Below are 23972 nucleotides of genomic sequence, written 5' to 3'. Positions count from 1 at the left end.
CTTAAACCCTCCAGTGGTCATTTTGTCAGTTTGGTCATCTTTGGAACACTTAGACACATGTAAAACAGGTCTAAGTAAGTTCATGCTTGGAAGTCCTGGGAAAGCTTTGAGCATTGCTGCAGGATGTCCAGGTTTAAGCTTGCCTGATACCCGCCCATAACACACCTCCCAACACGCCCCTTTAGACTATGGATGTTCAGCAGCTTGGAAGTCCTGCTGGACATCCAGAAAGTTGGTTTCGATTACTGGAACTTGGGCGTCCTGGCTATTAGGATGTCCAATTGCCGAGTTAGGCTGATTTTTGGACGTTTAAATGTTTTGATTATGAGCCTAATAGGAAAAAATTAGATAAATTAATAATTAACATAGTATAAAAAATTAAAATAAAAGCCCAATATTATAGGTATGGGTCATATATAAAATATATTGACTTTCTGTGCTACAACTAAAGTGGTTTACATATTATATACAGGTGCTTTCTTTGACCCTAGTGGGCTCAAAATCTATGCTTCTGCACCTAGGGCAATGGAGGGTTAAGGGCTCCTATTAAAATTGCTGTACAGGTTTCTATTGCGGGTTGGCGAGGTAAATGTTCCAACCCTCATAGGAACACTATGAGTGTTGGAGCATTTACCTCGCCGGCCCATAGTAAAAATCTCTACTGCAGCTTTGTAAAAGACAGTGTAAGTGATTTGTCCAGGATCACAAACAGCTGCAGTGCAAATCAAACCGAGTTTTCCTGGTTTCGGCCTACTGCTGAAGGCTAATGATTGTGCTAAAACCTACAGTACAGAACTCCATAGTGGAACAATACAGAAAGCTAGCTAATAAGGTATGCTCAAAGCTAATTATATTCAAATTTTATGTGTAGTTAAATCAACTTTGAAATCAAAAGCAGGGGTAGTGAAATGCCTGGCGCATGCATTCAAGGTTTTCATGGTAAGCGAGGCTCTTGTGCACATGTCCAGGCTAAATCGGAAGTGCAGGCACATATCTGTGCTGTTCCTCCGTGATTTTAAATATGAGCTTTTTAAAAATTATTTGCATGTTAAGGCTTATATTCAAGTGCATATAAATAGGTGTCACTGTGTACCCTCACTTTTGGTTCTGCTTGGATTGACACGTTTTTCAGTATCAATGCTTAAACTTTTGCAGGCTTCCTTTCCTTTACAAAAGAGAACAAAACCTGCATTTTAATGTGCCAAATTGACAAGAAATCTCCTGAAAACCTTTAATGCCACCACCGACCTGGAGGCAAATTTTCAGTGTTAAGGGCAGCATTTGCTTCTGCGCTGCCGACTGACCTTGTTAACATCCGTTTGAATGCATTTAAATACAATTTTCAGCCATCTTAGGCATGCATGTTAAAACTTGCGCTAGTCTTTTGAACATTCCTCAAATATTAACGTGTGTGTTAGTTTGTCGCTAACTGCCTTTAACGGTAGCATTAGCATCAGCCCCTTAGCTCTCCCGGTTTCAGCCTACTGCTCTAACTATTAGGCTACTCCTCCACTACATAAGAACAATCTTAGCATAAATGAATTGCAATTGGACTTTAAATAAAAATAATCCCAAGACTAATTAAAATGACAATGCAACATTCAACACTATTGATCATCCCCCTCATCGTTGCACAGCTCTCTGAAACTGGAATCCAAGACATTGTGTTATGATGGTTTATCTCCTTCCTGAATAATAGATCCGAAAGCGTACTGCTCAACAATGCGCTATCAAAACAGAAAATGATCAAATACGGTGTTCCGCAGGGGGCTCTGATATCCCCCCTCTATTATTCAATCTCTACATTAGACCTGTCCTAGACCTAGCTTACAAATACTAAATACAGACTCACTCCTTCACAGATGACATCCAACTATACCTACAACTAGGAGAAAACTGGGATACTCAAAACATGAAACTCCTAAACTGCCTCTCAGAAATAAAAAACTGGATGTCCATCAACAAATTGTAACTAAACGCTTCCAAAATGGAACTCTTTGGATTCGCAAAGAATGTTGCAACTGCGTCCGTCCCTTGATGCACTGGGACTTGACTACCATAACTGCAAAAGACCAAGTATGCAGCCTAAGAATACTCCTAGACTCCAACCTATCGCTCATAAGAACATAAGAACATAAGAAGCGCCATCTCCGGATCAGACCTTCGGTCCATCAAGTCCGGCGATCCGCACACGCGGAGGCCCTGCCAGGTATACACCTGGTTTATTTTATAGCCAACCATACTTTATATGCCTCTCTCAAGGAGATATGCATCTAGTTTGCTTTTGAAGCCTAGGACTGTCGATTCTGCAATAATCTCCCCTGGGAGAGTATTCCAGATGCCAACCACTCTCTGTGTGAAGCAGAACTTTCTGACATTAGTCCTGAACTTGTCCCCCCTTAGCTTCATTTCATGTCCTCTTGTCCGTGTCAAATTGGACAATGTAAATAATCTTCTCTGCTCTATTTTGTCGATTCCTTTCAGTATTTTGAAGGTTTCGATCATATCCCCACGCAGTCTCCTTTTCTCAAGGGAGAACAATCCCAGTGTTTTAAGTCGATCCTCATATACCAGTTTCTCCATACCCTTCACTAGTTTGGTTGCTCGTCTCTGCACCCTCTCCAGCAGTTTTATATCCTTCTTTAGGTAGGGAGACCAATGTTGGACACAGTATTCCAAGTGGGGTCTGACCATTGCCCTATAAAGCGGCATTATAACTTTCTCCGATCTACTCGAGATTCCTTTCTTTATCATGCCCAACATTCTATTTGCCTTCTTTGCCGCTGCCGCGCATTGTGCTGACGGCTTCAGGGTCCTATCTATCAGTACACCCAGATCCCTTTCTTGTACACTTTTTCCCAGACTTGCACCTGACATTCTGTACTCGTATTCCTTATTCTTACTGCCTAAATGCATTACCTTGCATTTCTCCACGTTGAACTTCATCTGCCATTTCTCCGCCCATTTTTCTAACCGACACAAATCGCTCTGGAGTTCCTCACTATCCTCCTGCGATCTGATTGCCCGGCAGAGTTTTGTGTCATCTGCAAACTTGATGATCTCACTGGATGTTCCGTTTTCCAAGTCATTGATATAAATATTAAAAAGGATCGGTCCAAGTACTGAGCCCTGGGGTACACCACTAGTCACTATCTCCCAGTCGGAGAACTTCCCATTTATGCCCACTCTCTGCTTCCTGTTATCCAGCCATTTGCCTATCCATCTTTGTATATCTCCCTCTATGCCATGGCTTTGTAGTTTCCTGAGAAGTCTTTCGTGTGGAACTTTGTCGAACGCTTTCTGGAAGTCCAAGTATATTATGTCCACCGGCTTTCCACTATCAATTTGCTCGTTCACGGTCTCAAAGAATTGGAGTAAATTCGTCAAACACGATTTCCCTTTCCTGAATCCATGTTGACTGGGTTTCATCAAGTCGTGTGTGTCCAAGTGCTGAACTATGCTATCCTTGATCAGTGATTCAATCATCTTGCCTGGGACAGACGTAAGACTCACAGGTCTATAATTGCCCGGTTCTCCTCTCGATCCTTTTTTGAAAATTGGCGTGACGTTCGCTTTCTTCCAGTCGTCTATCAGGTAGTATCTTCCTCATTTTACTACCTAAAACAATTCCAAAAAAATAAGAGTCTGACTTCACCCAACTACTTTATGCCTTAGTACTCTCCCGCATGGATTACTGCAATGAGCTATTCAATGGTCTTATGGCAAAGAGTGTACAACATCTCTAGCATGTACAAAACGTGGCAATCAGACTTCTAAAAAAACCTCCATGCCAGCGACCCTGTCTCCCAGGCTCTATTTGCGGCTCACTGGCTGCCCGTAGCCAAACATTGTGTCTTCAAGGGCCTGATGCTAGCGTTCAAATCATTGCACGACATGGCGCTGGGCTACGTGATGACTAAGCTCCCTCCATAAGTGCCAAACAGGTCCTTCTGCTCTCAGGTTGAAATACACCTTAAAACAGAGGATCATGCCCTTCAACTGCAAACCGCCAAATGACATTCCTACTCCCACTTCATACTGAGCCACTGGAATCAAACAAGGACACGGGGGAGAGGCAGGAAAGGAATTTTAGGGATATAGAAATGAAGAGAGAAAAATAACAGAAGATGGATGCCACTCAAGGATTGGGGAACAGAGTAGAAGATGAATGGATCTGGTGGGGGGGGGGGGGGCAGAGCAGAAGATGGATGGGTCTAGGAGGTGGGGGAAGCAGAAAACAGAAAAGAGAGAGGGTGATTGAGAGGGAAAGATGGTGGCACATGGGGAAAGGAAGAAAGGAAAATTGGTCATAGAGACAGGAGAGGGAGATGCATAGGGGAGAGAAAGACAAGAGGGAGACATGTTGGATATGGTGGTGAAGAGGGAACAGAGGGACAGATTGAAGAGGATTGCAAAGGGAAGAATGATGGACATAGTGATAGAGGGAAAGATATGGCATTGTGCTGGAGAGGGGTGAAAGAAAGAGAAATGGGCTTGTGGCTGGTGGGCAGTGGTGAAAAATGCTGCACATGATCCAGGGGATGAGAGAGAGAGAAATGTTGGATGTGACAATAGAGGGGGTGGTAGAGATGCCTGGATCTCTGAAGACAGATGGACAATGAGAGAGAGAGAGGGAGCCTTGTTGCCAATAAGGGTGGAGGAGAGAGGAAGAAAAGTTGGAGTCATGGAGGGGCAGAGAGAGATGTTGGTTGGGGAAGGGAATGAGATACGGAGGAGAAGAAGCATGCAGGAGGCAGAAATAAATAAATACTGAATGCACAGTCAGAAGGAAGTGCAACCACAGACTCATGAAATCATCAGACAGCAAAGGTAGGAAAAATTATTTTATTTTCAATTTAGTGATCGAAATATGTCAGTTTTGAGAATTTATATCTGCTGTCTATATTTTGCACTATATTTGTCTATTTTTCTATAGTTTTTACTGAGGTGACATTGTATATTTTAAAATCATCTGCCTTGACCTCTTTGAACCCCCTGAATCAGTTTTTCAACTTCTTCAAGCCAAGTACCCCCTAAGTCTAATAAATATTAACTGAGTACCCTTGCCCAAGCTCCGCCCCAGACCTGTCCAGGTTCTGCACAGACCCACCCAAGCTCCACCCCTGACTCCACCCCCATAATAATAGTACTAATTGTAATGCAATTTCTTCCATCCATTTTTCATATATACACAATATAATCTTAATACATAATGGTAACCACAAAATTAAAAAACACAAAGTATACTGTATGCAGAGAAAATGTTAATTATCATTTATTTCTAGGGCATGAGCTGTGCAGACCATTACTTTTTTTAATTTACACTATGCCAGATTGAAATTGCACTAGAGGAAATCATGTGAGAAATCATTAAATATCACTACTACTATTAATTATTTCTAGAGTGCTATCAGACGCATGCAGCGCTGCACAGATCACATTATTTGTATGCTGATTTTACATCTTTAATTTATTTTATTTTTATTTCTTATTTACCACCCAACCAGTAGTTCTGGGCGGTTCACAACAGGAAAATACTGAGACATTTCAGCACATGGTACAGTTTCATAGAACACACTATCTACGTACAATCTAAAATTATATAATAAAAGTAATACAATTGTTAAAAACATTCAAGTACAATATTAAAAATTATTAAAAAATTAAAACATACTATGACAATAAGAATAGAAACAAAAGACTTCATTTAAATATATCAAATATCAAAATTAATATTCTTATTTGTCAAATAAATAGGTATTTAATGATTTCCTAAATGTGAAGTAAGAATTAGATTGAACAATCATCGGACGTAGCCAGGAGTTCATCTTCCCAGCTTGATTCTCCAAAGTCCTGTCTAAAAAGGTCTTAAAACGACAGGTCTTTGGAGTAGGAAAGATGAACTTTCCAGAATTTCTAGTTCCTTTTGTTGAGTAAGAAAGAAGAGCTTAATCTAAACAGTTTAGCATGAAAATAATCACCAAACATCTCATCCCCAACAGGAAGCAAGACTTTACAGCTTTATCTATATTGCCTAGTAGAGAACAAGTTCAACTAACACATATGTAACAGGCAGACAGGATTTGTCCACCAGGTGGCACTGAACCCAATGCAATGGTACAGGGATTTTCTGGTGACTAAAAACTGCAAGTGTCCAAAAGCCACATCCATTATTAACACAGCAAATGGTATGTACTCAATACAGATTCCCATGAAAAGAAATAATAGCTGGTAAAGATAGAAGACACTCAACTTGAAATGCTTGCATTTTTTTTTCCTCTTTAAAGCATATACAGAGCTGGAATTTAGGCAGAACATGGGTGGAGTTTACAAGCATACATGTAGATTATACAATATGCTAATCTGCACATATACTTAAAAATTAAAGGGATAGACATTTACACCTGCTCCAGAGCAGTTGTAAATGTTCATGCCTGAAAGGTAGGAACAATTTCTGCCACTTACACTATTACTTTATAAAGCAGGGGTGCCCACACTTTTTTGGCTTGAGAGCTATTTTTAAAATGATCAAGTCAAAATGATCTACCAACAATAAAATTTTAAAAAACACAAAGCACATTGTACGCAGAGAAAATGTTAATTATAATTTATATGCGGGTTTTTTTTCAAAGAGGTCAAGGCAGATGACTTTAAAATATACATCACCTCAGTAACAACTATACAAAAATAGACAAATATACCCCCTCCCCTTATACTAAACCGTGATAGCAGTTTTTAACGCAGGGAACTGCGCTGAATGCCCCACAATTCTCCTGACACTCATAAGCTCCCTGTGCTAAAAAACGCTATTGCGGTTTAGAAAAAGGGGGACATACTGCAAAATAAAGACAGCAGATATAAATTCTCAAAATTGACACATTTTGATCACTAAATTGAAAATAAAATCATTTTACCTACCTTTGTTGTCTGGTGATTTCATGAGTCTCTGGTTGCACTTCCTTCTGACTGTGCATCCAATATTTCTTCCCTTCTTTCTGCCTCCTGCATGCTTCCTCTCCTCCAGACCTCATTTCATTCACCAACCAACATCTCTCTCTGTCCCTCCATGAGTCCAACTTTTTCTTCCTCTCTTCCTGCTTGCCTCCTGCCACCAGACACACTCCATTCCCTTCCCCAACTTTTTATTCCTCTCTCCCTGCCCCCTCCTCCCCTTTCTTTCTTTCTCTGTCTCTGCCCCTTCTTTCTTTCTGTCTTTCTTTCTCTCTCCCTGCCCCCTCTTTCTTTCTTTATATCTGTCTGTCTTTCTCCCTTGTCTCTCTCCAGAGAAGGCAGCACTGTTAGTTGGTCATTGGAGGAACAGCAGCCTGTTTAGTTCCAGGAAGCATGAAGCTCTGTGTCTTTCTTTCTCTCTCTCTCCCTGCCCCCCCAAGCTACCATATTTCTTTCTCTCTCCCTGCCCCTCTCCCCAGCCACCTTCACCACAGATTTCTCCCTGCTTCCACGGTTTCATGAGGCAGCCTTTGGTAGGTCGGCCCACATCGCATCATCGAAGCGGGCTGGCCTACCAAAGGCCCCAAGGCTGCCTCATGAAACCGTGGCTAAACTACTGCTTAGGGGCAGCTGAGTGCTGAAGTTAAAAGCACACAGAGCTGCCGCTAGCCTAAAAAGAGGAAACATTTGCTGGAGAGGGAAGGGAGAAGAGGTACTCCTGGACAAGAGAGGGGAAGGGGGTACTGCTGGACAGGGGAGAAGGGAAAGGGAAGGGAAGAGAGTTACTGTTGGATAAGGGGAGGAGGAAAGGGAGAAGGGGTACTGCTGGACAGGGGAGGAGGAAATTAGGAAGGAAACAGCTGGCAGGGAGATTAGAGGATGGGAAGGAGTCAGGATGGAATATAGAGATTAGATGAGGGAAAGGGGAAAGACAGAGGAATGAGAAAGTAGAGAGAGATTGATGCTGGGAAAGGGGTCAGATGAGAAATAAGGGGAGAGGGACAAAGATGCTAGATCTGGTGTCGGAGAGATAAAAATGAAGAGAGCAGAATGAATCATGTAAAAAGAAGAGAAGGGGCACAGGCTCAATGGAAAGGGAAGAGGGGCATAGAAAGAAGGCAGATACCGTATGGAAGGGTGAGAGTACAGACAGTGGATGGAAGGGGCAGATGCTGGATTGAAGAGACAGAGGGCAGACGCTGGATGGAAGAGAGTGAAAAGACGATGAAAGCAGAAACCAGAGATTTTGGAACGCTGGGAAAGAAGTTGAAGCAGATAGGAGCCCAGGTGGTCTTTTCGTCAATTCTTCCAGTAAGAAACAAAGGCAGAGCTAGAGAAGAGCGTATTCGAAGGACCAACGAATGGCTCCGAGGATGGTGCATAGAAATGAACTTTGGATTCCTAAACCACGGCGAGACGCTCCAGGGACTACAAGGACCAGACGGACTCCACCTAACCAGAAGAGGGAGAAACGTATTTGGACATCGACTGGCCCGCCTACTCCACAGGGCTTTAAACTAGGTAAGTCGGGGGAGGGTACATACTTATATCCCAGAGCAGTAAGAAACCACCCTAAGGAGGCAAGTCGCACTCACACTACCAAGTCTAAGGTAAGTACCAATGATACCCATGATAAGTCAGGGAGAAATATCACTGAATTTTTAGGAGCCACACTAACTAATAAAGTAAACTCTTCACAGATATGGAGGGCTATGTATACTAATGCACACAGCTTGGGTAATAAGATTCTAGAATTAGAGACTGAGATAACAAACGCCGATCTTGATGTGATAGCGATATCCGAAACCTGGTTCATGGAATCGCATGGGTGGGATATGGTTATACCAGGGTACAACCTACTTCGTTGCGACCGAGAGGGTAAATTGGGAGGAGGAGTAGCGCTATACACTAAGGAAAGCATCAAAACCACCAGAATCACAGATGTTAGATACACCGGGGAATCCATCTGGATGAATCTGGCCAGAGGGAATGAAAAGTGCCTATACCTTGGTGTGATATATAGACCTCCCAGGCAACAGGAAGATAAAGACATGGAATTAATCGAGGACATAGAGAATATCACACTGCGCGGGGACTCAGTAATGCTAGGAGACTTCAACATGCCAGATGCAGATTGGAACACACTCTCCGCGACTACGGGTAGCAGCAAAAGAATATTAAACTCCATAAAAGGTGCACGCCTCAAGCAATTGGTATTGGAGCCCACCAGGGACCAGGCGTTACTAGACCTAGTCCTCACCAATGGAGATAGTGTCATGGAAGTCTCAGTAGGAGACACACTGGCTTCCAGCGACCATAATATGGTATGGCTCAACCTCAGGAAAGGATTCCCAAAAACAAACACAGCAACAAGAATTCTCAAATTTAGAGGCGCAGACTTCAACTGCATGGCAGATTTCATCCAACAGGAACTACATAAACAAGCACAAACTGACAATGTGGAGGATATGTGGTCGTCTCTGAAGTCCATACTACATGAAGCAACAGACCGATACATAAAGACAGTAAGTAAACGCAGGAGAAACAAAAGACCCCAATGGTTCAGTAAAGAAATTTCAGACCTAGTTAAACAGAAAAAAGACGCATTTATCGCCCTCAAACATTTAGGCAGAGAGGGGGCAAAAGAGGACTATCTAGACAGATCCAAAGCTGTCAAAACAGCAGTCAGAGAGGCCAAACTCCGAATGGAGGAAGAGCTAGCACGGAAAATCAAGAAAGGGGATAAATCCTTCTTCAGCTATATCAGGAGCAGGAAAAGAAACAAAGATGGGATAGTACGCCTGAAGCAATCGGACGGTAACTTTGCTGAATCAGACTCTGAGAAGGCAGAATTACTGAACCAATACTTCTGCTCAGTGTTCACCTGCGAAGCGCCGGGAGCTGGTCCACAGCTTCAGACGGGAGATAACCGGAAAGACCCGTTTCATGATTTCGAATTCACGCCCAGCAGTGTCTACAACGAACTATCAAGACTCAAAGTAAACAAAGCCATGGGACCGGATAACCTACACCCCAGAATGCTTAGGGAGTTAAGGGAAGTCCTGGCAGAACCATTATCTGTTCTTTTCAATCTTTCCCTAAGCACAGGAAAGGTCCCCTTGGACTGGAAAACTGCCAACGTAATCCCACTCAACAAAAAGGGTTGCAGGACAGAGACAGCAAACTACAGACCAGTGAGTCTCACGTCTATAGTGTGTAAACTCATGGAAACACTGATCAAACAGCATATTGACACAATCCTGGACGAAGAAAATCTCCGTGATCCACACCAACACGGGTTCACCAGGGGTAGATCCTGCCAATCTAATCTGATTAGCTTTTTTGACTGGGTTACCAGACAACTGGACGCCGGAGAGTCACTGGACGTGGTATATTTGGACTTCAGTAAAGCATTTGATAGCGTCCCTCATCGAAGATTACTGAACAAACTGAAATCGATAGGATTAGGAGACATTCTAACTACATGGGTTGGGGATTGGCTGAGCGGCAGAATTCAGAAGGTGGTGGTAAACGGTACCCCATCCAAAGCGTCGGACGTAATCAGTGGAGTGCCGCAGGGATCAGTCCTGGGCCCGATTCTATTCAACTTATTCATAAGAGATATGACGCAAGGACTTAGAGGAAGGGTATCACTGTTCGCCGACGACGCCAAACTTTGCAACATAGTAGGCAGAAGCTTATTACCTGATAATATGACACACGACCTACTGCTACTGGAACAATGGTCAAACACTTGGCAGCTAGGCTTCAATGCTAAAAAATGCAAGATAATGCACCTGGGCAAGAGAAACCCGTGTAGAACTTATGTACTAAATGGTGAGACCTTGGTTAGGACCACGGAGGAACGCGATCTAGGAGTAATCATTAGCGAGGACATGAAAGTTGCCACTCAAGTGGAGAAGGCTTCCTCCAGGGCAAGACAAATGATGGGATGTATCCGCAGAAGTTTCGTCAGTAGGAGACCTGAAGTTATGATGCCGTTGTACAGAGCCATGGTGAGGCCTCACTTAGAATACTGTGTTCAGTTTTGGAGACCACACTACAGAAAGGACGTGCTGAGGATCGAGTCGGTTCAGAGAACTGCCACCAGGATGGTAATGGGACTCAAGGATCTCACGTATGAAGAAAGACTAAAGAAATTGCGGTTGTACTCACTTGAGGAAAGAAGAGAACGGGGAGATATGATTGAAACGTATAAGTACATCACGGGATACATCGAGTCAGAAGATGATATCTTCGGGCTAGTGGGACCCTCGACCACCAGAGGACATCCGCTGAAAATCAGGGGAGGGAAGTTTCATGGCGACTCCAGGAAGTACTTCTTCACTGAAAGAGTGGTGGATCACTGGAACAGACTCCCACTCCAGGTGATAAAGGCCAGCAGCGTGACGGATTTTAAGAAAAAATGGGATACTCACGTGGGATCTTTAAGGGAGTAAATTCAGGGGAGGGGATACCTGGAATGGGCAGACTTGGTGGGCTATAGCCCTTTTCTGCCGCTTTTTTTTCTATGTTTTCTATGTTCTATGTTTCTAAAGGTAGAAAAAATAATTTTATTTCTGGCTTGTGATTAGAATATATCAGATTTGAAATATGTATCCTGCTAGAGCTGATGTTAGACATAACTGAGGAGTGCAAAGCCCGGGCAGTGCTTCTTTAGCTTCCAGCTGGCTTAGGGCTCTCTCTGACCAGGGGGCAGTTGCCCTAGTTGCACTCTTATAATACCATTCCTGTCATGTGTGACTGCGGTATTCTGTTAGCATGATATTTGTGTAGCATTCTGTAATAATTTGGCTTATTCAGTTTTCTTGATAGTAGAGGGGATATATGTGAAGGGGAGGGGAGACGGGGTTTTGTTGATCCTTGCCCTGTATTATTTGTATTTATAAAATGACAATTGTACAGAATATTGTTTCTTTTTATACTTTAATAAAATATGTTTAATATAAAATCATAACTATTTGAGGCTTGTGCAAATGGGATCAGATGGTTTGTGGGACCGAGCTCGTGGGGATGGGGTGGCAATGGGTTTTTAAAAAATTTCAGTCTTAGTAGTTTGCTGATCCACAAAATAATTATTTTATTTCCGCCAGTCCATAGGTGTAAAAAGGTTGAAGAACACTAAAGTAAAACATTCGATTATCCCTGCAGGACATCTAAGTCCAAGCCACATCCTGCTCAAATACCACCCTGATCACTCCTCCAGATACGCCCCTTTCAGCTCTGGGCACACAACAGCATTCAGAGGCATAAGAAGTTCCATTACACACCCAGAAAGTTGGTTTGGTTATCGGCACTTGGATGTCCTGTCTATTAGGACGTCAAAGTGCTGACTTTAGGCGGGATTTCAAATGTTTTAAAGTTTTGATTATGAGCCCCCCCAGTCCTTTTATAAAACAACACATCCATAAGAGGAGCAGCATCACTCAGGGGTTTGCTCATCTAAATGGCAACACCTACCCATGTGTTATTTTATTTTCTATCCCGTCCTCTCCAAATAGCTCAGAACGGGATACAGGCTAACATCAATAATAATAAAACCCTAAGTGCGCATGTGCACTTAGGGTTTCGTGATCCCTGCTGCTGTGTTTCCTGTTCCCTGGCCAAATTCTATTATAGAACACGGCAGCAGGGAACACTCCATAGCTTCCCCCTCCCACCCTCACTCACCAACCGCTGCCGACACCTTCAAAGGAGCCCGGTGAGATTTGCGGCTGGCTGTAGCAAACTTTGCAGGCCACACAGCACCTCGGTAGCACGTTTCCTTTGACGTACACGATTGCGTCAGAGGGAACGTGCTATTGAGGTGCAGAGCGGCATGCGAGGTTCGCAAAAGCCGGCTGCGATCCTCACCAGGCTGCAAATGACCATGTTGGACCGGAGGAGCAGGTAAGGGGTGCTGCTGGACTTGGGGAGCAGGGAAGAGAGATAGGGGGAGCAGGGAAGAGGTGCTACTGGACTTGGGGAGCAGGGAAGAGGTGCTGCTTGACCGGGGTAGCAGGGAAGAGGGACAGGGGGAGCAGGGAAGAGGGAAAGGGGGAGCACAGAAGAGATGCTGCTGGACCGAGGGAGCAGGGAAGAGGGACAGGGGGAGCACGTAAGAGGTGCTGCTGCACAGGGAAGTGGGGTGGGGGAGGGAAATGCTGCTGCTGCTGCACAGGGAAGTGGGGTGGGGAGGGAAATGCTGCTGGTGAGAAAAGGGGGCTGAAAGGGAAAATATGGGGAGAAGGGGGCTGGTGGGGTAAAAATGGGTTTGGAGCTGGAGCTGGGGCTGAAAATAGGGGACATGTGAGGGAAGGACGCTTTACTAGCACCCGTTAATGTAACGGGCTTAAACACTAGTACATAATAATCAGTTAACAGGTTACAATTTGTCATAGTTATAGTACAGGTTTTTTCCAGTTAAGCTCAATTGCCCCCTCAATGACTAGTGTAAACTCTAGGTCCAAACAAGTATTCAGTGGACACTTAAGCCTATCCTGGAGCAGTTAAATGCTGATATTCAGGTTTTATAATGTTTATATATCATGGTTGGCCCTGCCACTAGGAAGATTAAGCATCAATCTAGGATGGAAGCGCAGCATCAGCAATACAGCAGTGGTGGGCTTTTGAGCATTCACCTGTGCTCAAAGCTGACTGTGTCCCAACCCAACCAACAGGAAGTTTACATCAGAGGGGGCACGATGCTGCAAGCCTGGAGTATATATGGTTACTTAAAAGCCCTGCACTGTGTTTACTGATTGGGCATATAAGACGGAGGTAGGGTTATGGCAGTGTTGACAGGGGGAAAGGATGAAGAATAGTTGCTAGACATGGCAGTGGAACAGAGGGAAAAAGAGATGCTGGACATGATGGTGGAGGGAAGAAGAGAAGGAGAAGCTAGACACCTGTGGACATGGGGAAAAGATAACGCTAGATACCTAGGGGTGTAGAGAAAAGGAAATGCTAGTCCTTGGTGGGAGGGGGGAGGGAGAGGCGTAATGGGAAGTGAGGATTCTCGATTGAGGAGATAGTAGAGATAGTGGACTATATGGCTGAAGGTTTTCCTAGGGCTGACCTTGATGCATATATTGTCATAGTAACATTAGAAATATATGCATATTTTTCTGGTCTGCACAAATGACATCAACAACACAAATCCTGGAAAACTGTGCATGCTATGGATCTACACAAGTAAACAGTGGTTTAATTTATTTTGGATAAATTTCTGGAGGCAAAGTCCATAAAAAAAACAAGGAATAGAACAGAATTCTCCAAACAACAGTTGTTTCATTTTAGGCATTATTAAGGTAAACCTGGGGAAAACCACTGTGGGTCAGGGATGTTCACTAAAGATGCATGCAGGATTATAGAATGGGAGGATCCATACCTAATTTACACCTGAGGATTTATACCAGGTTTCAGTTGGTGTAAATCCTCATGCCTAAAGTTGGGCACGGATCCGAGCACTACATGCTGTTCTATAAACTGTGCCTAATTCAGAGCGCTGTTTATAGAAAAGTACTCAATGTACATTTCTTTCAGCATCCTAATTTGGGCATCATTTACTAAATCTACTCCATATTGAGTTGCCATCATAATATAGGTACAACATACATGCCTAAATTTCTTGTTAACCTAGGCGCCCTGTTATAAAATTACCTTACACATCTCTTTGGAGGAAAAATCCTGCCCGCTTAAATCGCTTTGAAAATCAGCCGGCTAGTACTTACAACTTCTCGTTTACTTTGTACAGATCTTACTTTTTTATGGACTTTGCCTCCAGAAACTTACTTGTTCAGGCATAAATTGTACCAATCCATCTGCCATTTTCTTGGCAAGTATTCAAATTTACATTTAGCAATGAGATAGGGAGGTAGGATTCAGGATACATGCAATCTTTTTCTGGTTTTGGCAAGATGGTAATAAGTGCTTGATTAGCTAAATCTGGAAAGCTGACAATTTTATAGCCTGATGATAGCATGCCATTAGGGGACTCTCTCACTGATACTGCAACCCTAGCCCTCCTCCTGAAAACAGCACCATAGAGCACTCCCTCCCCCAGTAGCACTGGGGAACTCTTGAGCACCACAAGTTTCAAAATTGGATAAAAACTCAAAAAATAATAAAATCTTCTCAAATCAGATCAGAAAGACACCTTCCAGCTCACCTGCGGAAGGAAAAACTGAAGAGAGGCAGTACAGCCCAGTGAGAAAGGAGTCAGAGCTGAAGAAAAAGTATTGATTCCTTCTGCAAAGGCTCACAATTTAGGGGACTTAACTCACTTGTCAGGACTCATATACTTTGTGTAACAGAAATTTGATTAACTGCTTAAGGAAGCCCATAAAAGTGGAGTACAAAACAAACCACAAAACATTAGAAAAGAACTCCATTAGTTTAAAGTAAAGTCAAGATAAAAGACATCATCTAACTGCCATACCTTTAGATCCCGGCTCATAATCCCAAACACAGAACTAAGCAGACCCTATAACCTAACACAAGAGCCAATTAAGTACCTAAAAAGACATCCTGAAAAAGGTAAGTCTTAAGGGACTTCTTAAAAGTAAGCAAGGAGAATTCAAGAAGTAATTGAGTCAGAAGCTGGTTCCAAAAGCATGGGGCTAACCACATTAAACACAGAATTTTTAAAACAGTGAAAGAAACTCGGCAAAGGTATGGAATGACCAATTGACCTTGTTGAGCACACCAAAGGGTCTGTGAGGGAGTATAAGGAAACAGATACTGGAATAAGAATAAAGGGGAGCCTGTATTAAGGAATATGTACGAGGGGGTGCTGAAAAGTTCTCAGTCCAACCAACTTCCTAAATTGTGAGCATTATTTTGCCACTGTAGCTGAAAAGAGTGTTATTTTACTTTGCAAAGTGCCAATGTACAGAATCATAATGCTATGTTTTGACATTGTTTCAGATCATTGATTGAACCATGTCAACGAAAAGTGAGGAATTTTCAAGTGTGGAACACCGAGTTGTCATGAAGTTCCTATTCCTGCAGAAGAAAACTCCAAAGGAAGTCCATGAATGTATGATGCAACCATTGAGTGACAAATGTTCATCATACTCCACAATGAAGAAGTGGTGTGCAAACTTTCAGAGTGGAGCTTTCAAGACCAAAGATGCAGTAAGGTCTGGGAGGCCTCAAATGATGTTGGCTCCTGAAATTGTTGACTATGTCCATGACTTGAATTTGGCAGATTGGCAAATATCAGCTAAAACAAGTGCTGAGACACTATAGATATCCAGGGAACATGTTGGGTGTATAATCCACAAGCTGGGTATGTAGAAGCTGTCAGCTAAATGGATGCCCATATGTTTGAATGCTGATGAGAAACAACATTGAGTGGATACTTTCAAGTTGATTTTGCAGCATTTTCAGCGAAATGGTGCTAACATTTTGGAACAACTTGTTACTGTTGATGAAACATGGTTACACCACTATGATCCTGAGACAAACCAACAATCCATGCAATGGTGGCACTCAGGTTTTCCAAAGCCAAGGAAATTCAAGACCCAAAAGTCAGCAGGAAAAGTCATGGTCACAGTGTTTTGGGATCAGGAAGGTATTGTAATGACTAACTATTTTCCAAGGGGCCAAACAGTTAATGCAGAACACTGTTGTAACTTGCTGTGCCAATTAAAGGAGGCATTGAGAGAAAAAAGGAGAGGGAAGCTGCAAAAAGTTCTCTTTTTGCAAGACGATATACCTGCTCACAAGGTTAGCAAAATGATGATGTTTCAGTGCATAAACCATCCAAGTTTCAAGTTTTATTAAAATTTTTATACCGCTCAAACTTCTAAGCGGTGTACAAATAAGAATTTTTTTTTTCAAAAAATGACAAAAGAGTAGGTTAAAACTTTATAAAAATAGACCTCATGGGGAGTTAGTAAGACAAAGAATACACAAACTTTCTACAAACAGGGACAAGAGGGAAAAATGGGAAGATCTATAATAATCAGAGGAAAGTGAACATAAAGCACAGTTACTTACCGTAACAAGTGTTATCCAGGGACAGCAGGCAGATATTCTCACATATGGGTGATGTCATCCACCGAGCCCGGATGCGGACAGTTTCGCAAGCAGACCAGCTTATAGAACTTTAGAAAGTTCACGACTGTCACACCGCGTATGCGCGAGTGCATTCCCGCCCAGTGCAGGGCGCACGTCTCCTCAGTTCAGATAGCTAGCAGAGAAGCCAACCAGAGGAGTTGGGTGGGTTGTGAGAATAGCTGTCTGCTGTCCCTGGATAACACCTGTGAGCGGACTGCTGGGCATGATGGACCACTGGTCTGATCCAGCAGTGGCAATTCTTATGTTCTTATGTACAGTCCAGAGTATGAAGAGCTGATTCTCCAGGGTGAGAATGAGGCTTTGGAAAAAACATTGGAAGTACAATGGATTGATTGAGATGAAATTCCGAGATCACTTTAGGTAAGAATTTAGGATGAGTACGGAGGATCACTTTGTCATGATGGAATACTGTAAAAGGTGGATCCGATACCAAAGCTTCAAGCTCACTGACTCTGTGAGCAGACGTGAGAGCAATGAGAAAAAACACTTTCCAAGTGAGATATTTGGGATGAGCTGACACCATTGGTTCAAAAAGAGTCTTCATCAATTGAGCAAGAACAACATTGAGATACCAAACCACTAGAGGCGATTTGAGAGGTGGTTTGAATTGAAAAGTCCCTTCATAAATCTGGAAACCACAGGATGGACATATAGGGGTTTCCCATCAATAGGCTGATGAAAAGCAGCAATTGCACTGAGATGGACTCGAATGGATGTGGATTTGAGGCCTGATTGTGATAAGTGGAACAGGTAATCCAAAACTGAAGACAAGGAGGTAGATTGCGGCTCCTTGTGATGAATGGTGCACAAAGCAGAAAATCTAGTCCATTTCTGGTGGTAACATTGCCTAGTGGTAGGCTTCCTGGAAGCCTCTAGAATGTCCCATACAGATTGTAGAGTGGCAGTTAGGTTGAGAGATACCAAGCTGTCAGGTGTAGAGACTGCAGGTTGGGATGAAGTAGAGACCCCTGACTCTGTGTAAGCAGAGAGGGCATAACTGGTAGAAGTAGAAGCTCCCTGCTGCTGAGTTGAAGTAGAAGGGAGAACCAAGTTGCCTGGGCCACCGAGAAGCTATCAGAATCAAGGTGGCATGTTCCTGTTTGAGTTTGACAAGTGTCTTGAGAATGAGAGGGAACGGAGGGAACGCATAGAGAAACTGATTCGTCCATTCCAGGAGAAAAGCATCTGCCTACGGTCGGTGAGGGGAGTATATCCTAGAGCAGAACTGAGGCAGTTTGTTGTTGTGGGGAGACGGGAAGAGATCTGAGGAGTTCCCCACTGAGAAAAAATGTGACGAAGAGGCGAGGAATTGAGTGTCCATTCGTGAGGTTGTAGAAGACGATTCAATTTGTCTGCTGGACCAATGGCCTTGAGTAAGGAGAATCGAGATGAGCCCCACAAGCGTAGGTCCGATGAGGGGGTGTTTGAAACAGTAAACCTCTGGAGAGTTTGGAAGAGAGCATCCACCAGAGGAGAGACTGTCTCAACGAAGGAGTCACTCTGATGTGTTGAAAGAGTAGGTCGAAAGCCTGATCCCAATGACATGCAAGGGTCCACTGAGGGATTTTGAGGTGAAGTCTGGCAAAAGGAGACACGTGAACTGTACAGGCCATGTGACCTAGGAGAGCCATCATGTGTCTTGCTAAAATTGTAGCCAATGAAGACACTTTGTGGCAGAGATGAATAAGAGCATCCTGAGGTTGTTGAGGAAGGAATGCTCTGAGTCGGACAGTATCCAGGACAGCTCCAATGAACTGTAAAGTCTGAGAGGGCTGTAGCTGGGACTTTGAGAAAGTTGATTTTGAACCCCAAACTGGATTTGTAGACCAGGTGATTGTTAATCAGTATGAAAAAGTAGGGCCTTCATTTTCTGCATATTCAGTTGTATTTTATTAGCCTGAAGACCATCAGCAATGGTAATAAGGCTAGAGTTTAGTGCAGAGAGCGACTGACTGTCACAGGTATAAGGAACAGTTAGAATTTGAAAATCATCTGCATGCATATAGAGAATCAACCCCAGGGTATGAATCAGTGTTGCTAGTGGAGCCATACCATGTGGAGGAGAGAATGGGTGAGAATAAACCACATCCTCCAAAACTTTGTATGATCTATCGTACAAATATGACTGATACCACTACAGCGCTGTGACACCTATAATATGTAAGTGATCAGTAAGGAGACAGTGATCCACCAAATCAAATGCTGCTGACAAATCCAAAGATAAATCTGGGTGAAGATGAACTATGAAGCCGCGACTGGAGAAGAGAATGCAGTTGGGCCTTTGATGCATTGGACAACTAAATCTCCTAGTACAAGAACGAATACTTTTCAAGTTCTACTGCATGCTTTTTCAAAGTCCTAAATGGCGATGGACCAACCTACTTGAACAATTGCCTAACTCAGAACAACTCATCCAGACTGAGGAGAACGCAGACACCCTTTACTCACCCCCCAATTAAAGGCATACAGCACAAGAAAATGCATGATGAGCTACTGACCACGCAAGCAGTGAAACTAGACAGCCACCTCTCCAACTTACTGATCCCAGCACCAAACTACAAAACCTTCAGAAGAGAAATAAAAGCCATGCTATTCACGAAATTTATCAAGACAGATTCATGATATAACTGATCACCTCATTCTTTCCCCAGTCCCTTAACATTCTAACCCAGTGTTCTTCAACCACCGGTCCATGGACCGGTGCTGGTCCATAGAAATTTCCTGCCGATCCATAGGGCCGGCATGTGCATCAGGCCCAAAACTGTGTTCTTCAACTGCCGGTCCGCGGTGCGATCGATGCGTTGTTAATGTGTGTGCATATATGAAAAATGAATGGAAAAAATAGTGTTACAATTAGGACTATGGGGGCAGGGTCTAGGGTGGAGATTGGGTAGAGATGGGCGGGGTCTGGCCCACGACTTAGCCCAGTGTTCTTCAACCGCCGGTCTGCGAACTGATGCCAGTCCACAAAATAATTCTTTTATTTCTGCGGGTCCATAGGTGTAAAAAGGTTGAAGAGCACTGTTCTAACCAAATAGCCATCTTGTAATCTTACTGGATATGACCAGAACACCTCTTTTTGTAATCTGTCTAGAACTGCAAGATATTGGAGGAATAAAAGACACCAATGTAATGTAATCTCACCTGATGGAAAGTCATTGATTTTGCATGATCAAACATCTTAGGAGATTGGGATTATCAATTAAATTTTCAAAAGCAATATTGGATACTAGTATTTTAGCCCGTTACATTAACGGATGCTAGAGTAGACATCTATTTTGGGGTTGTTTTTTTTCTTTGTCTCTTTCTCCTTGGATGCTGTCTGTCTATCATTCTTTCTGTCTGTGTCTCTCCCTGGCCCCCTGTCTATCTTTCTTTCTGTCTCCGTATTTCTCTGTTGTGCCATGCCTGCCTGTCTCTCAGTGGCCCCCTTCCTATGTCCATACTGTCCCATCCTATGTCCTTAGTGCCCTCAGTGCCTTCTATGTCCTTAGTACCCCAGTTCTTCCTTCCCATGTCCTTAGTGCCCCCAGTGCATCCGTCCTGTGTCCTTAGTGCCCCCAGTGCCTCCTTCCCGTGTCCTTAGTGCCCCCAGTGCCTCTGTCCTGTGTCCTTAGTGCCCCTTTCTATGTCCTTAGTGGCCCCCAGTGCCTCCTTCCTATGTCCCCCTCACTGCCTTCCAGACTTTGACCCAACCCCACCCCCGAAGCCAGCCTGCCTGCCTCCCTCCCATCCCCCTGTGTAGTAGACCCAATGAGCAGCATCTTTAAATTTGTACCCCCCTCCCATCCCCCCCTGTGCAGTAGAACCGGTGATCAGCCTGTTTCCACCCCGCCCCCGTGCATCTGACCCCACTGACCCTCCCATCCGCCCCTCCCACAGCGAGATGACCTCGGCGTTTCGTTTCCGGCTCCGGGTAGGTTTGTCGGCTGCGCCTCTGCCCGGGTTGGGGGGGAGGGAAGGAGGCGGCCAACTTAAAAGCCGGAAGGGTTGGCTTTTGATGTGAGCGGCACAGTTGCTTGGACCTTAAAATGTTTTCCGGGTTTGCGGAGAGGCGGCGACCCAGCCGCCGCTCCGCCGGCGCGAGCACCTCTTCTACCCAGCGCAAGCGCCTCTTCCACCCTGCATTCTTGTGCCACAGCCAACATCTGACTCGGGCCGCCGCGGTCGACATCCGTCTCGGGGGGGGGAGGAAGAGAGAGAGCGGAGAGGTGGCAACGGCAAAATTACTGTAATGGAGCACTGTAAACCGCGCATGCGCACTTACTATGTGGCGCTACAGCTCACGGAAAACCAGTGCACACATAGGAAGTGCGCATGCGCGGCCTAGCGTTTTATTATATTAGATACTCATTTACCTTTCAGTGCTTGTACCTGCAAGGTTTAAATGAAGACATCAAATCAGTGGGGTACATAGTATATTTGACACCCAGGGCTGATCATTTTTTAACACCTCCCTCCTCTATATAAAAAATATATATTTAATAATAACCCACGAGTCACACAAGGGTGCACCTAGGAAAAGGCAGCATCTTAAATGTTGCAATGAGCATTAGAACATCAATACACCCATTGTAAAACTAAACAAGCCAGATTAAAACTGATCAAACCTGCACAATCAATGCCAACAGAAAACCATGTCCTTTTCATACACACAGAACACAGTATGGAATAAGTAATCACAAATTACCGCCCCCCCCCCCCCTTTTACAAAACCGTGCAAGAGGTTTTTAGTGTCGGCTGGCGCGCTGAATGCTCTGCGCTGCTCCATCATTTATTGGAACTCTATGACTGTCGGAGCAGTGCAGAGCATTCTGCACACCTTCTGGCACTAAAAGCCTCGTGTGGTTTTGTGAAAAGGGGGTGGGTTGGTAATAATAGAAGTACGTAGACAAAACTGAACCGACAAGAAGCCAGACTCTGCATACAATGCAACACCACAGAAACAGTGTCATATGTTCCCTAATACTGAGCAAAATATAAAAGGCCTCTTTTATGAAGCTGAGCTAGCGAGTGCTGCATGGAAAAAGCCCTTTAAATCACTATGTGCTTCGGGGCATTTACTGTGGCAGCCCATGCTAATCGTTTTCATAAAAGAGGCCCAAAGTTAGCAGATATAAAATTGAAAAAATTGAAAAATAACAATCACAACTTTACAAATTAACAAATAGAAATAAAACAAAAAATGGTAAATAAGAAAACACCATTTTATTGGACTAATCTATTTTTCAATTAGCTTTCAGAGGCTAAAACCTCCTTCTTCAGGTCAGTACAGTAAACTACTGTTATGGAATCCTGTCCTGACCTGAGGAAGGTGGCTTTGGTCCAATAAATATATTACCTTATTTCCATTTATGAACATTTATCAATACAGCTACAATACTACCTTATTCTAAAATAGTGTCTTGCAAATTATCCGGAACCATGGCATGTTAAACAGTGGGCCACAGCTGGAGAGCACCCAGAAGTTTGCGGACGTCAACACACTGATATCTGCGAATGCACAAAGGCCCTGCAGACAGGCCTTTAGCCACCAGTGGCGAGGGTGGGGGTTAGGGTGTGCTCATCAGGAGAGGCATGGAGAGGAGAAGTGCCAGGGAGGAGGAGATGCGCCGGTTGACTGTCTTCAGGATGTGCTTTTCTCCATGAGAGGAACACTCTATAGGCAGTCAGCTGGTGCTGGCACCTGGCAGCACATCTGCAATCTTGCTGCAGCACAGTTTTGAATTCACTGTTCTAAAGCAACAAAAATATTTTTTTCTACCTTTTGTTGTTTATGGTTTAATCATCTTCCTTTCACTTCTTTTCACTCCATCCAGCATCTGTCCTCTCTCTTCCTTCCATGCAGCATCTGCCCTCTCTCTCTGTCCCTTCCATCCAGCCTTTGCCCTCTTTCTCTGCCCCTTCCATTCACTGTCCATCCTCTGTGTCTTGGTCTGGCATCTGTCTCCTTCCCTTCACTTCCCTCCCCTGTGACTTGGCATCTCTCTCCTCTCCTTCCCTTCCAATCTCTCCATCACCCTCCATGCTTTGGCATCTCCTCTCCTTCCCTTCTCTCCCTCCTTTCCCCCCCGGTCTGGCATCTTCCCTTCCTTCCATGCCCTGGCATCTCTCCCCCGCCCTCCATGCTCTGGCATCTCCTTTACTTCCTTCAGTTCCCTCCCTCCCTTCCTTCCTTCTCTATGGTCTGGCATCTTTCATTCCTCTCTTCTCCCTTCCCTTTCCCTCCCTCTCCCCTATCAAGTGCATTTCTCTCCCCCTCCACTCTTCTCCCCCCTTTTCCCTTTCCTATCACTCTCTTTGTCACCCCCTCTCTCCCATCAGCAGTGTAGCCTTCACAACTTGCTGCTCTTGCCGGCTTTGGGCCTTCTTCTCTGCTGGGTCCCGCCTACTTCCTGTTTTGCCTGACACTGGCAAAACAGAAAATTGTGAAGGCTGCTGCTGCGGGGAAAAAGTTCCTAGACCGATACTGGCCCTCGGAGCATCCCCTTATGGGTTGCACCCTGTATGGACCCCCCCCTTGGTATGCCACTGCATCAAATAGCTATCCCTCCTCTGGGATATGGTTTTCTTTGATAGGCGGGCTATTGGTCTATAGCAGATATGAAAGTTTGTATATATTTAGTTTAGAACACCATATGCCTCACTGGTTTGAATTATATTATGAGATCTTTTGACTGGATATGAAAAACATGTTACTGTTACCTAGCCCCTCATGACTCGGTAAAGCTGTAGTCAAACATGCCGTCCTTATGCCACGCCACAAAAATCCCTTGATGAACTCTATCAGTCCTTCCAATTATACCCCGTCTTTCTCCTCCCCTTCTTATCCAAGCTACTTGAATGTGCTGCTCACCATTGTCTTGACTTTCTCTTATCTCGATCTATAATTGATCCGCTTCAATTAGGCTTTCGTCCTCTTCATCCTAAAGAAA

General features: G+C 44.1%; 1 protein-coding gene across 3 annotated transcripts in view; it reads left to right on the top strand.

The window, feature by feature from the left end:
• The window catches only part of SLC4A8 (solute carrier family 4 member 8), a 536451-nt gene that overhangs the window by 9804 nt on the left and 502675 nt on the right, over nt 1-23972 (top strand). The gene's annotated exons all lie outside the window — the stretch shown is intronic.

This window comes from Geotrypetes seraphini, chromosome 3 (assembly GCF_902459505.1).
Source record: "Geotrypetes seraphini chromosome 3, aGeoSer1.1, whole genome shotgun sequence".
NCBI classification, from domain to species: Eukaryota; Metazoa; Chordata; class Amphibia; order Gymnophiona; family Dermophiidae; genus Geotrypetes; species Geotrypetes seraphini.
Note: the sequence above shows the minus strand (reverse complement) of the source record. Positions and strands in the feature narration are given on the sequence as shown.